This window comes from Schistocerca americana, chromosome 4 (assembly GCF_021461395.2).
Source record: "Schistocerca americana isolate TAMUIC-IGC-003095 chromosome 4, iqSchAmer2.1, whole genome shotgun sequence".
Lineage (NCBI taxonomy): Eukaryota > Metazoa > Arthropoda > Insecta > Orthoptera > Acrididae > Schistocerca > Schistocerca americana.
The window spans coordinates 481,737,923-481,753,148 of NC_060122.1; the positions used below are offsets into that span (position 1 = coordinate 481,737,923).

A 15,226-nucleotide genomic window follows, 5' to 3' on the forward strand; every position below is an offset into this window, starting at 1 on the left:
ATACCATTCGGTATCTTTATGATTGTTTGCATGTGAGAATACACACCTGTGTTGCCATCAAAGGGGGCACACTGTATACTAATTCAATTATTTGGGAAACCTTTACTGTGACGTTTCACTTCTTACCGTATACTCCTACAATGATAAAATACCTTCACAAAACTTATCAGTAAATTTATCTTGTGCTTACAGATGTTGCATTTCTATTTTTCCAGTAGTACAGAATTTAGATTCACATATCGCCATTCCAGAAAAACAATGACAACTGTCAAAATGAAAAGTTTACAGGAGACACAGAAAACCAAACAACATTGTCCATAAACTTCAATAGACAACAGTAAAATTATCTATGGAACTGAAACTCAGCCTATTGTGACACTAGGTGTGCCTTACAAAACACAAAAATTACTTCTTCTAAATTGCACCACATTCACCCCCTTGCAACCCTTTTGACAAATATGTCATTTTTTCTCTGGCATTAGTAGCCACGTAACAAATACGACTGAAAAAGATGTGCAGAAAAAATTCAATGTATCTCTAAATCATTAGTTTTTGGTCATTCTTACAGAGTTTCATTGTTCTAGTATCATTTTTATTATTTGTATCTTATAAATGAAATAAAGTAATACACTCAGCAAAAGAAAGAACTTCCAAACAAGTGATATAAAAAGCAACACATTACATTTATGTGGAAAGAGAATCACAGAAACCCTTGCAATACTTAGGCACCTGCAAGAAATAACAAAAATAAGTGAAACAGACTTCAAGAGTAAAAAAAATTGTGAAAACAATGTATGTTTGGACACTTACTGTGAAACTGTCGTGCCTTGATTTGTAGAAAAAGGCAGCTGTTTGTCCTGTAGGCACTAGTAAGACAGCTTTTAAATCATGAACAGCTAGTTGTATCTCCTTGTCCATGTTTTTTTCCATGTGACTCAGTTCTTTTCTTCCTGATGTTCTTGAAATGCATCTTGTATTTCTGCTTTCTCTTCATCTGTAGCTTTTTGTAAACTTCACATTGGACGCACTGATTTCCCTTTGGTGCAAAGAAATCCAATATTAAATTCAGGATTGAATATATGCATTCAAGTGTCATAATTCACAGCTGGCAGGTTAATGGAACATCATGCTGAAGAGTAATCTCTGTGCATTTCAGTGATGGATAAGCTACCGTCGATAAAGCTCTTGTTATGTCACGCCTTGCAAAGTGACTCTCAATAAAGGGAATTGACATTATGTGATTCCTACATGACTCCAAGATTTTTTGATCAGTCTTACAATGCTTTTCATGTTGGGCCATTTTGTCCGCAGGTGCCATCTCAGTCCAGTCATTTTCCCCTTGATAACAGTACGGACTTGCCTTTCCATTATTTCCAAAGCGTTTATCAGAAAGTTTTACACACATGAATCTTCTGCTCATCTTTCATCAAATAGAAAGCGGTTCAGCTTTCTAGCTTCTCTGGCAGTAATGCGATGATATTTGAGAATGAGTGTGTCAATGCATGAATTCAGAAAATCCCGTTGGCTTTGTAATGTTCCCAGCACCCAGGAGCTCATGGACAGCTGATGCCTGTTGTGTTCTACCACTTTCTATGTAAAGAGAGGATACATTTATCTGTACACGCAGCACCCATTTTTTGAGCCTTGACAATTTTGCTTGTTCTTGTTATATAATTTTTTCACTGTTTCTCAATGTTTTAGCTTTTACTCTGGCAATCACTAACATTCTGCATTCTTTCTTTAGGTTTTTTAATGGGACATTTTTCTTTGTTGGTGAGTGATCTTTCACTTGAATTTTACGATTCATCGCTGCTTGATGGTTGATAGTAGTCATTGTTGCTTGACAGTTGATAATTGTCGCTTGAACCAGAGGACAAATCTGAACTGCTTTCAGAATTGCTGTTCAGCAAAGGAGTTGTCAATGTTAATCTTTTCAAAACAGATTTTGTCGTGTTTGCCCTTTCAATCACATACACACTTGAAGCTTCCGTCATTTGTGTCACGTTGAACTTATGATTTGATGTTGATGTCTGTGGCTCCACCTTGCTCACTTGTTTTTTGTTATTTCACAATGTGGGATTGATGGCTGTTCCTCTAAAGTGCTGGATCATGTTTGTGTTTCACTTCTCACAAAAAAATGTATCTCCCTTGTCTTTTTGTTATCTTCCATTAGCCCTTCAACAGCAAGGTGCATGATCTTCTTTGTTTGATCACTCTTTTTGTCCCTAAAAAACAGAAAATAGAAATGAAATTGACTTAAATGTATTCAAAGTCATTTTTCTCACATCAACAATGATGCTAAGAACAGTTTTAAAACAAAAGTTATTTTAATGTTTAGAAAACAATTAGGCTAAGAACGATAATGCTGCAGAAGTTACTCAAATGTAGGAAAACAGTGACACAATGTACACTTACATCATTATCACATCCAGGACATGAGTTGAAGCGACTCTCAATTCCCACTATTCAACACTTGCATTGTCGTTTCACTGGATATGTTACTTCACTCATCAAACTGAAAAACACAACTGCCAGTTACGACGATGTTCTTCCCAACCTTTGTCACAACATTCGATATTTCCACAAAGACGTAACTATCTTATAGTGGCACGATGTATAACAGCAGTTAAGATGATGTTTGACTGTAAGCACTACCTCTTTCTGAGATGACTGAAGCAATAAAGTTGATTTGACAAATTTTGCAGTTGCATCAAAGTTCTTCTGGAACAATAATATGTACAGTTCTCGAAGTGGTAGTGTAAGTCTATAACTACATCTGCACAGATACTCCACAAGCGACCATAAGGCATTTGGAGGAGGGTACCCTGGACCACTACTAATCATTTCCTTTCCTATTCCATTCACAAACTGAATGAGGGAAAAACAGTTGTCTATGTGTCTACATCTACATCTACATCCATACACCGCAAACCACCTGATGGTGTGTGGCGGAGGGTACCTTGAGTACCTGTCAGTTCTCCCTTCTACTCCAGTCTTGTATTTTTCGTGGAAAGAAGAATTGTCGGTATGCCTCTGTGTGGGCTCTAATCTCTCTGATTTTATCCTCATGGTCTCTTCACGAGATATACGTAGGAGGGAGCAATATACTGCTTGACTCCTCGGTGAAGGTATGTTCTCGAAACTTCAACAAAAACCAGTACCAAGCTACTGAGCGTCTCTCTTGCAGAGTCTTCCACTGCAGTTTATCTCTCATCTGCGTAACGCTTCCGCGATTACTAAATGATCCTGTAACGAAGCGCACTGCTCTCTGTTGGATCTTCTCTATCTCTTCTATCAACCCTATCTGGTACGGATCCCACACGGCTGAGCAGTATTCAAGCAGTGGGCGAACAAGCGTACTGTAACCTACTTCCTTTGTTTTCACATTGCATTTCCTTAGGATTCTTCCAATGAATCTCAGTCTGGCATCTGCTTTACCAAAATCAACTTTATATGATCATTCCATTTTAAATCACTCCAAATGCGTACTTCCAGATAATTTATGGAATTAACTGCTTCCAGTTGCTGACCTGCTATATTGTAGCTAAATGAGATAAGGGATCTTTCTTTCTATGTATTCGCAGCACATTACACTTGTCTACATTGAGATTCAATTGCCATTCCCTGCACCATGCGTCAATTCGCTGCAGATCCTCCTGCATTTCAGTACAATTTTCCATTGTTACAACCTCTCGATATACCACAGCATCATCCGCAAAAAGCCTCAGTGAACTTCCGATGTCATCCACGAGGTCATTTATTTATATTGCGAATAGCAACGGCCCTACGACACTCCCCTGCAGCACACCTGAAATCACTCTTACTTCGGAAGACTTCTCTCCATTGAGAATGACATGCTGTGTTCTGTTATCTAGGAACTCTTCAATCCAATCACACAATTAGTCTGATAGTCCATATGCTCTTACTTTGTTCATTAAACGACTGTGGGGAACTGTATCAAACGCCTTGCGGAAGTCAAGAAACACGGCATCTACCTGGGAACCCATGTCTATGGCCCTCTGAGCCTCGTGGACGAATAGCGCGAGCTGGGTTTCACACGATCGTCTTTTTCGAAACCCATGCTGATTCCTACAGAGTAGATTTCTAGTCTCCAGAAAAGTCATTATACTCGAACATAATACGTGTTCCAAAATTCTACAACTGATCGACGTTAGAAATATAGGTCTATAGTTCTGCACATCTGTTCGGCGTCCCTTCTTGAAAACGGGGATGACCTGTGCCCTTTTCCAATCCTTTGGAAAGCTATGCTCTTCTAGAGACCTACGGTACACCGCTGCAAGAAGGGGGGGCAAGTTCCTTCGCATACTCTGTGTAAAATCGAACTGGTATCCCATCAGGTCCAGCGGCCTTTCCTCTTTTGAGCGATTTTAATTGTTTCTCTATCCTTCCGTTGTCTATTTCGATATCTACAATTTTGTCATCTGTGCGACAATCTAGAGAAGGAACTACAATGCAGTCTTCCTCTGTGAAACAGCTTTGGAAAAAGACATTTAGTATTTTGGCCTTTAGTCTGTCATCCTCTGTTTCAGTACCATTTTGGTCACAGAGTGTCTGGACATTTTGTTTTGATCCACCTACCACTTTGACATAAGACCAAAATTTCTTACGATTTTCTGTCAAGTCAATACATAGAACTTTACTTTTGAATTCATTGAACGCCTCTTGCATAGCCCTCCTCACACAACATTTCACTTCGCGTAATTTTTGTTTGTCTACAAGGCTTTGGCTGTGTTTATGTTTGCTGTGAAGTTCCCTTTGCTCCCGCAGCAGTGTTCTAAGTCAGTTGTTGTATCACAGTGGCTCTTTTCCATGTCTTACGACGCATATTGTACGATGGTTTTGAACTTTGTCCACTGATCCTCAACACTATCTGTACTTGAGACAAAACTTTTGTGTTGAGCCGTCAGGTACTCTGAAATCTGCTTATTGTCACTTTTGCTAAACAGAAAAATCTTCCTACCTTTTTTAATATTTCTATTTACGGCTGAAATCATCAATGCAGTAACCGCTTTATGATCGCTGATTCCCTGTTCTGTGTTAACCGTTTCAAACCTAATTTCTCGTGATCCTTACACGCGATACACCACGTGGTTATAATTAAACTTTCTCTATTTAACATGTTATAATATGAAAACTAATTACCATATGAATACCAAACTTGATAACATTAATGTCAAGGACATGGGGAAGAGAAATAATGCAGAATCAGTTTAACTGAAACACTTTTAATGTGCTGCTACAGTACATCATGCTATTACATACCGCTACCATTCCTGCTACAAAAAAGGCTCAATATGGCGTCCATCAAAGACCATAATAGTCTGAAAGTGCAGGATTGCATTCTGCACAGCAAAACGCAGCATGTCCCTAGATATGCTGGCTCTCTCTCTCGATATGCTCCGCTTCAGATCAGCACGTGTGAATGTTCCCCTGGTAAAACTTGTCCTTCAGGCAGCCACACAACAGAAATCAAAGGGAGTGAGATCAGGTGATCATGTCAGCCAAGCATTTGGAACTCAAATGGGAATTCATGGAGGGAAGGTGACGTTCTTTTTGAGAAACACTATAGGGGAAAATTTAGAGAACAGTCATTTGAGGATGACTGCCGAATGATTCTAATGTCGCCGACATACTGGGTAGTTATAATTAAACTTTCCCTATTTAATACAGAAATTAATTACTGTATGAGTACCAAGCTTGGTAGGAGTAATATCCGGAGTATGGAGCATGATTCCCATGCGTCACAGCACCACCGTCCAGTTGCAATTATGGCCACCAGGTGCTGTTACAGAAAAATGAGCTTCGTCTGTCCATAGGATGGTCCAGGGCCAGCCCTCATCAACTTCCATCCTTGCGAGAAAGTGGAGAGCGATGTCAACACGTCGTCGTTCGTCCTGTGGTGCAAGCTGCTGTATGATATGGACCTTGTATGGATACCATTTGAGAATGGTTCGAAGCACCTTTCGTACAATGGACTACGGGATGTTCAACTGTCATGACACAGCAAGCGCACTGCCTGATGATTGGGAATTGCGCGCAGCATTGTCTGCCATAACAACAGTGATTTAACAAACCACCTGTGGTGCAACCAGTCATCAGCCTCTTGCCACAGTGAAGCCCAGTTCTCCAGTTGATTTGTACTACTTCTTCATGCTCTGCACAGCCAGTGGACAAAGAGGACCCTTCTGTAATCCTTTCAGCTGGTGATATTCTCAAAGTGCATCTGCCGCATTACTGTTGTTTTGATGATAGAGTTTCACCAATAATGCCCTGATCCTTTTGTCCAAGCTCATGTTGACTGGTCAGGTGTGTGAGACTATGAATAATGATGACCGATCATGGCACCTGGTGGCCATAATTGGAACTGGACGGTGGCGCTGTGACACATGGAAATCATGCAATACATACTTTGGAGATTACTCCTACCAAGTTTGGTACTCATACAGTAATTAATTTCCATATTAAATAGGGAAAGTTTAATTATAACCACCCAGTATGTTGGCGGCAGTAGAATCATTCAGCAGTCACCCTCAAATGACGGTTCTCTACATTTTCCCAATAGGTTTCTCAAAAAGAATGCCACCTTCCCTCCATGAATTCCACATTGAGTTCTAAAAGCACCTCTGTAACACTTCGGTGTTGTTCAAACCTACCGGTAACAAATCTAGCAGCTCGCTCCTGAACTGCTCACCCCTGAATTGCTTCACTGTTTTCCTTTAATCTGACCTGGTACAGATCCCAAACACTCAAGCAGTAATCAGGAATAGGTCACACCAGTGTCCTATATGTGGTCTCCTTTACAGAATTCTCTGAATAAACCAAAGCTGACCATTCATCTTCCCTGCCATAGTCTTCACATGCTCGTTCCATTTCATATCGCTTTGCAACGTTACACTCAGATATTTAAATTACGTGACTGTGTCTAGCAGGACACTAATTCTGTATTCAAACATTATGGGTTTTTTTTTTCTACTCATTCATATTAACTTACATTTTTCTACATTTAGAGCCAACTGTCATTCACCCGACCAACTAGAAATTTTGTCTAAGTCCTCTTGTATCCTCCTACAGTAACTGGACTTTCCCCAGATGATCATTAATGCAGTCCTGATGGCTCCTCTATTTTTGTTGCTTCAGAATTAATTATTATATTTGCCATGTTGGAACTTGAATGTTGCGCTGGGACTTCTAGTAGTAGGAACGTTCTCCCTGGGTGTGCCATACCTGAAATTAAAACTATAAAATTAATCTGTTCACATGTATCTTTGTTTCTTTTAATCTTTATTATTACATTCAGAGTGTCTATGCTTACCACAACAAATGGTTCTTGGTTCTGTAAATATTTATGAATCTGCCACATCTCAATGAATCATTGAAGAGTAATACTTTGCCATGTGCCTTAAATTTTTTCAAGTTCTGTTTAAGTTCACATGCACCTCTTACCTGTATTTGATATATTTTAAGGTCCCACTATGTCCATTTAACACTCTTCACATATTACCATAGCTGTCTCATGATTTCTAAAGACATGTTTGGCTTGTGTGTACTTATCATTCTGACGGGATGGACACTTTTCCATATACTGCTCTGTATCATGCTTCCTTCTGTGCCATTGTTTGTAGGGTTTAATTATCTCAGACATCCTACACATGCCTTGGCACTCTCTCGAAGGATAATCATGCTTTACTTTTAATATATCCTCCTTCTCTTGGAAACTAATTCCCTTGTCACTGTTTGCTTCCATTCCTACCTTTGGGTTTGCTTACACTTGTTGCAAATTCAGGGGAGGGAAGCAGGAGGGGGGGGGGGGAGGGGGGGGCTGTGTTACTCTCTACACCTTCTTTCGTTACAGAGCTCTCCTCTGTTCCTGTATTGTTACTTTTTGAGGCCATCTGTTTCTCGTGGGTATGGTTCGACCACTTTCTAAGTGTATCCACATTACTGGTCAAACTGCCTGCTTTGCAGATTAACTGGTAATCATATGTGGGTCATTTCAAGAGCCCTGCACACTGCGCACGCACGACCTTTATAGTGGTGTGATGGTCATATGTGTGTGTGCTGGTTTGCATGGCTCTGCTGTGAGTGATTTGGTTTTAAAGTGGAAGCTGAAAACAAGGCAGGTCACATTACTCGTAGTGACCAGCATTCTTACATCAAAATCAAATCCCTATGTGGAAAGAGCCCAATGGAAATTTACACTTTGAGGGAGGTGTGTGGGAATAGTGTAGTGGATTGTAGCTAGTATTACAGTGGTCTGCTTGTTTCCATAATGGTCACGTAATCACTGTGGACAACCCAAAGTGAAAGACCATCTCCTGCAGCAGACTGCATCAACTACAATGGACTGCAGCTCTCAGGTTATTGTTAATGAAATTCTGAGAGAGGATCAATGACAAATTTGAAGGAAATGCATATGAGGCCAGTATGCCTTTCACTTCAGTTTACAGAATCATAACTGAGAAGTTAAAGATGAGAAAATTTGCTACGATATGGGTTCCGCATGATCTGAGGGAAGAGCGGAAAACAGGTTGCAGAATAATTGCTTCAATGTTATTGAACAAAAGAAGAATTTTTGCACTTAATAAAACCTGGATACAAGATTTTGAGCCAGAACTGAAGTTTCAGTTGTCACAATGGAAAAGTTCCCACTACACACCTGAAAAAATTCTGCCACCAACAATCAAAAATGAAACTGAAGATGATCTCTGCATATGACATGAATGGAGTCATATCTACAAATAAAGTGCCCCAGTAGACGTATATAACAGGTGTGTTCTACAAGACATTTATCTGCAAAATGTTTTGTACCTGAAATAAGGCCTGACATGCTTGTGATTGGTGTCCTCACTTTGCACAACAATGCGAGACCACATATTGCCCTACCAGTGAGAGAAAATTTTGATAAATATGAACTGCAAATACTTCTCCATCCACCATAAAGTCCTGGTATGAGCCTACCAGATTTTGATTTGTTCCCCAAAATGAAGGAACAACTTTGTGGAAAAAATTTTCATTCAACTGATGGAGCTTCCAGTGAGGTGACCCGAGTAATCAGACAGTTGCAAAAATGTTGGCAAGCTGTCATTAGGAAGAGTGGAAATTATATTGAAGGCCTATAAAGGTTTTTTGTAAAATAAATTATTGTCTTCAATTCTGTTTTACAGTATGCAGAACTTTTGAATTGAACCTTGAATTCTTCAAGGTTGTCTCCGTTTTAGGTGTCTCGAACTTCGATCCTTCACACTAAAAATCTGTTTTAACGGACTGCACTAGCCATTCCTTTTCTGTCATATTGTTGTTCAAGTCAGCTTTATTCAACAACTGAATTGCATACACAACTGGCACGTCTTCAAGAACTTTCCTTGTGCCAAGACTGCTCAGAGTGCTTTGTTAGATGTGTCGGTCATCATCATGAATGGTTCCTCATAGCCAAAGTACTGAAGTACTGGAGAAATAATCAATATCTCCCTCAGTTTCAAAAGCTCCATTTGCCTTTTAACTCATTTTTATTTCACTCTTTTCTTTAATAGTTCATTAAGTTGCTTAACAATTTTTCTACACTTCCCTGTGTATCTATGATAATATACATTTCAGTTAATTTGTTGTTTTCAGCAGAGGAAAGAACTTTACCTTTACCACTTCTGATGAGATTACCTTGTCTGTAATGGACTGAACTATGAAGATAACTTTTTCTTTAGGAATTCACTCTTACCCGGTTTCAGCTTTACATTATGCTCCCGCAACCATTCAAGGATTTCCTGAAGCCTCTCATATGCTCCTACAGTTTCTTCCATAGCACACTACACACTTTAGAAAAGCAAAACATTTTATTCCTTGCCAAAACTGTGTTCATGAACCGCTGAAAACATCCTGAGGCTCCCTTCAGTCCCATTAGTGTGGGCAATTAGGAATGAATGCAGATTTCTTTCTGTCTTTATCTGTTAATATCTGATGGCATTACTTTGCTTGTCCTATTTAGTCCAAAATATCAGATATATTCAGTAGTGGAAATGCACCACCTACAGCAATATCATCATTTAATTGCCTGTATTCCACTACAACTCTCCATTTCTTTTGCCACTGGAATATCTTTTCCAGAACCAACAATAACAGCAGTGTGCTCCAGAACTACAGTATCCTATGCTTCACTAGAGACATATATGACAAACTGTCACTTAGTAGAACAAATGCATCTCCACATTCAGTGAAAACCCACATGTAAATGTAAATGCCACTTGGGGATTACATGTTAGGCCTGTTCCACTAGGTTGACTGCTGCCTACAAGGCGATATGAAGAGCAATCTATGATAGCAGAACATGTGATCAGCTTGTCGTCAATTCCTCCATCCATTATTGCCAGTAGACGAATCCTGGTGATGCTGTTGCTTCTTTATTCACGCAGCTGCTCATCTGGTCTCAAGGCTGAGTTAACTCCACTCCAGACGTCCCTGCCTCAGAAAAAGTTCTTTCTCTAGTGACCATGTGATTGACAGGATGTTAAACTTTACTCTTCCTTCCTTTTTCAGAGAAATCTGAGGTAGTACCGGGAATGGAACCTAGGTCCTTCAGCAGTGAAGATAACAACGCTAACCATTAGGCTACAGAGCAGTCAACCGAACCTACACAATTGCACTTTTCTCTTCTTCATTTAAATGACTAATTCGCTTGATTCCTACTGGCTCTCTTTCCCTCTCTCTCTCTCTTCCTTCTATGGCACCTTTAGTGCCTTTTACTTTGCAGACTTTCACTAGTTGTTCTGTTCCTTCCATCACTAACCTGACCCTCTTTATCTGAATTTCATCCTCAAAGACCACTGCACTGACTACACCTTTCATTTTGGATGCTACGAAATGACTCTGGTTATGTACACCCTACGTACAGGGTGATTATCATTAAAGTTAAACTTTCAAACCACTGTAGAAATAACACCACTAGTCAGAATGATGTCAAATTGCAATGGAATATTATTTGAAAAGGGGGAAAAAGTATGGCAGAATTAAAAAAAAAAAGTGTGAAAATTGATCAATAGATGGCGCTCTATGTGTCAGAATATGTAAATGGAAACACCTGTCATGCACACGAATCACTGAAGTTGGTATAAACACGCCGCATACACAGCTTTTCCTCCTTTCATGTCTGCGATGTTCACCATGACTGTCTCAATGCAGGATCACCCTCTGATTGTAAAGCTGTGTTACAAGAATGATGACTGTGCACATATTGCTCTGCAGAAGTTCCAGACACTGAAGGGTTTGAAAAAAGGCGTTGGTCCGATGACTGCTGTGGGTCTGGAGAAAATGATTCACAAATTTGAAAAGATGGGTTCTTTTGGTGTGCAACCTGGTAGAGGGAGAAAACAAATTGATTTGACATCAGTGAAAGCAGTGGTCACAGCAAGGCAGGAGGAGATGAGTGGTGGTGTGCAAATGTGCAGTGCACAGAGAATTGCCCAAACATTGCACCTACCTATGAGCACAGTGCGTAAAATCCTACGAAATGTCCTCCTTTGCTGTCCATTCAAAATTACCCATGTGCACGAGTTGCTTCCTGTTGACCTGCCAGCAAGAGAGACCTTTGCTTTAGAATTTCTTGCTCGCATGGAAGTGGACAATGATTGGCTGTGGAAGATTTTGTGGACAGATGAAGCCCACTTCCATTTGACAGGATAAGCCAATTCACAGAATTGTTGAATATAGGCAACGGAAAATCCACACGCAAATCAACCAGTACCACTTCATCCTGAAAAGGTCACTGTGTGGTGCTGGTTTATGGCATCATTTATCATAGCGCCATACTTTTCCAAAGAGACAGGGCTTCTGGTCCTGTTACCTGTACTATCACTCATAAGCACTATGAGTGTCTTTTGTGCAACCATGTCATTCCAGCTCTTCAACAGCGTGGATGGTATCATTTTTATGCAACATGGAACAACTCCGCACATTGAAAGACCACTTAAGCAGCTGCTGAAGTGCCATTTCAGAAATGCTAGAATTATCAGGCACTATTTCCCTACAGTCTGGTCATCCCAATCACCGGATCTTAATATGTGTGACTTCTGGCTATGGGGCTATCTGAAAGATGTTGTGTTCACTGTTCTGACTGCAAACTTAGCTGCATTGGAGGCAAGCACTGCGCAACACTTCTGAACGTGACCCTGGAAACACTTTGATCAGTTGTGGAACACGTTGTTTCTCAATTTCAACTTGTTGCAGTAAACAGTGGACAGCATATTGAACATGTCTTGCGCCAGTAACACGGAAATTAATACAGTAGAGCATCGATTATGCGAAGTAATTGGGGGACGTGGGTGTTCAGAAAACTGGTTTGTTCGGATAATCGAACTGTACATGTTTATTTGCCAAAAAGAAATACTGTACAGTAAATTTATTCATAAAAACAGGCATCTCTTTCAGTATTACAAAGTAACATACAAAGGCAACTTCAGTAGGAATATATAGCATGTGGCACAGTTTATTAAACAAAAATATATACATATTACATATGCATTTTGCATGAACAATACACACAGTATACAAAATTAACGTTTAAAAAAATCTTTTATTTTGGTCTGTCTAAGCAAGCCTACACGCTTACGAGCAGCTAAGTCACGTACTTTTTTCATTACAGATATCTGAAACTGGTCACTTTCATCTTGGGCTTCAAACCATCGCAAGGCAGTATCTAAACAAGTGAACGCCTCAGAAGCTGTTTTATATCCATAATTGTCGACTTCCCCACCTTGTACTCATTGGATAAAGTGGTTGCAGATTCACCTTCTTCTAACCTTTTAATAACCTTGTACTTGTCCCTCATACAAAGGACAACACATTTACGTTTAAGCATTTTGTATCGTCAAGTTCACTTCTTCACGCAGCAGCACACAAGTGGTCGTTACAGAGCACAGAAGGTGACTGTTTGCACCATGAGAAGCTCTTCTTGGGGGCGCTCAATCCTTCAAACTGCGCGGAGTGGCACGCCTCAACTCTAAGCTGGCGCAGCTGTTACTGTGAACGGTTTTGATACTGCCTCTACTTCTACTGCCAGTGCCAAGCTGACAGAAGTGTGCTGATTGTTGAAACACAGCGACTGGCGGCTTGGCCTGTCAGCAGCGCCTTGTGAAGGCCCCATTAGAAGCAATGTTCTGCCAGCGGTGGCCCAGTGCGGCGACTACTGTGGGAAACTTGGTTTGGGAGTGAGGGCGATGATGGACGGTAGGGTGGGAGAGTAACAGGTGCGAGCGAGTACACAGTTCGGTTAAGTGGTCGTTCGGTTGACCGACGTTCGGATAATCGGCGCTCTACTGTAATCCAATCTGATTTTGATTGATGCTTTTTATGCAGTTTTTGGCATCAGGACAATTAAAAACCAATGTGATCGATGCTTTTTATGAGGTTTGTGGCCTCAGGACAATTAAAAACTGATTTTTCCCCATGTGATGTGATACGACCTTGTCATAGTGGATGGGCTTACATAACTAACAGTATCACACCTGAACACCCATGTGCACTGAGTAGTACAGTTTGTTTAGTGTCAAATGTATACCTTACACATCGTTGTATGATTCATTTGTCATTTGCAGTTGACCACTATCAAATTATGATGCTTACAGAACCATTTATTGCTGCATTTTGTAACTATTTATTGTTCTTCTGCCATACGTTTTCCCCTTCTCCAGTAATATTCCATTGCAATTTGATGTCATTCTGACCAGTGGTGTTACTTTTACACCGATTTGAAAGTTTAACTTTAATTATAATCACCCTATACACTCTCCCTTTCACTGCCCAGTACATGATTGTCCACTTTTAATAACATTACCTTTTTCTCTTGTGGTTCAATCTGCCTGTCAAATTGCCTTCTGCTTTGTTTACTCTAACATTAAAAGTAACAGGAATATTTGTTCTCTTTCGCAAGCATAGCTGTGCCTGTGACTTTTGAGTGCTTCCTTCATTCTACACAATATGTTGTTAACACGTCTTTCACTGTGGCACAGCCTATTACTCAGACTGTGGGTGTAATTAATGAAACAATGCCCAATTAAAAAATGTGCAGCTTTGTCACATCTTTAATTTTGTGATTCTTTTCATTTCAGCTTGGCACTGAAATCCTTATTTCTCTAAATGTGTGTCATGCACCTTTGTTGCAGTCCTTTGTGTAGTGCTCTGCTTGCTTACATTTAAAGCACATAAGATGTTTTATCCTCATACACAGCCACTGTGACCTATTAGTGTATACTGGGAGCATTTCCTTGCCTGTAAACATTCAGTCTCCCTGCAGTTCCCTTTGGAAATGATGAGATCAATATCAGTCAGCTCCATTAATCCAACTTACCTCTCTGCATCTGTGACCTTTCTCATCACACCAATAACAAAAATTTCAAAACTCTCTGGCTGTCATTGAACGAACTCAGCCCTCTAGCTTATTGCTTCAACAGTTACTGGCGACATGACATGGTATGTACAACATTTAATATCTCATGCATCTCTGATCACTCTTACTGTCTCATTTGGAAGCCCAAGTTCTATTCACAGGACTATTCTGCTTTCACTCGTTGACATTAACACAACTTTTTCATGTAGTGCTATTTCTAGTGCAGCTGACAACTCAGTCTCATCTCCTTGGCTTCTCACAGCTGTTTGGACTCTATCATTACATACTTATATCTGAAACAGGCTCTACCTAGATAATGAACTAACAGAACTGCCCCTTTGAAAACATTGACTGCCTCACACTTAGTAATGGGTGTTTCACCACTAAACCAGGCCATGTTCATGGCGTCATGTGTAAGGTTCTGCTGTGATAATTGGCAGCCACATGGCATCAGGTATGCGGTGCTACTGTCAGACACATTTAGCAGTCTATGTGTTAGTTTCCCCACCTGTTACTCTATTAACAGCTTCTCTATAAATCTCTCTGCAACTTGTTACAGTCAGATCCCCTTGCCTGGCTTGGAACATTTAACATGCATACTAATTTTTTCCCGAAGGCATGCAGATTTATTGTATGGATAAATGATGATGGTGTCCTCTTGGGTAAAATATTCCGGAGGTAAAATAGTCCCCCATTCGGATCTCTGGGCGGGGACTACTCAGGAGGACGTCGTTATCAGGAGAAAGAAAACTGGCGTTCTACGGATCCGAGCGTGGAATGTCAAATCCCTTAATCGAGCAGGTAGGTTAGAAAATTTAAAAAGGGAAATGGATA

The 15,226-nt window shown here is 40.2% G+C and overlaps 1 long non-coding RNA gene across 1 annotated transcript; it reads right to left on the reverse strand.

Moving 5' to 3' along the window:
* Positions 1-548: 548 nt before the first annotated feature.
* Positions 549-3,011, reverse strand: LOC124612370. The gene is made up of 3 exons (XR_006979535.1): positions 2,416-3,011; positions 811-2,225; positions 549-729 (listed from the first exon to the last, which is right to left on the reverse strand). It is a non-coding gene; the product is annotated as an uncharacterized LOC124612370 (long non-coding RNA).
* Between the last annotated feature and the right edge of the window lie 12,215 nt (positions 3,012-15,226).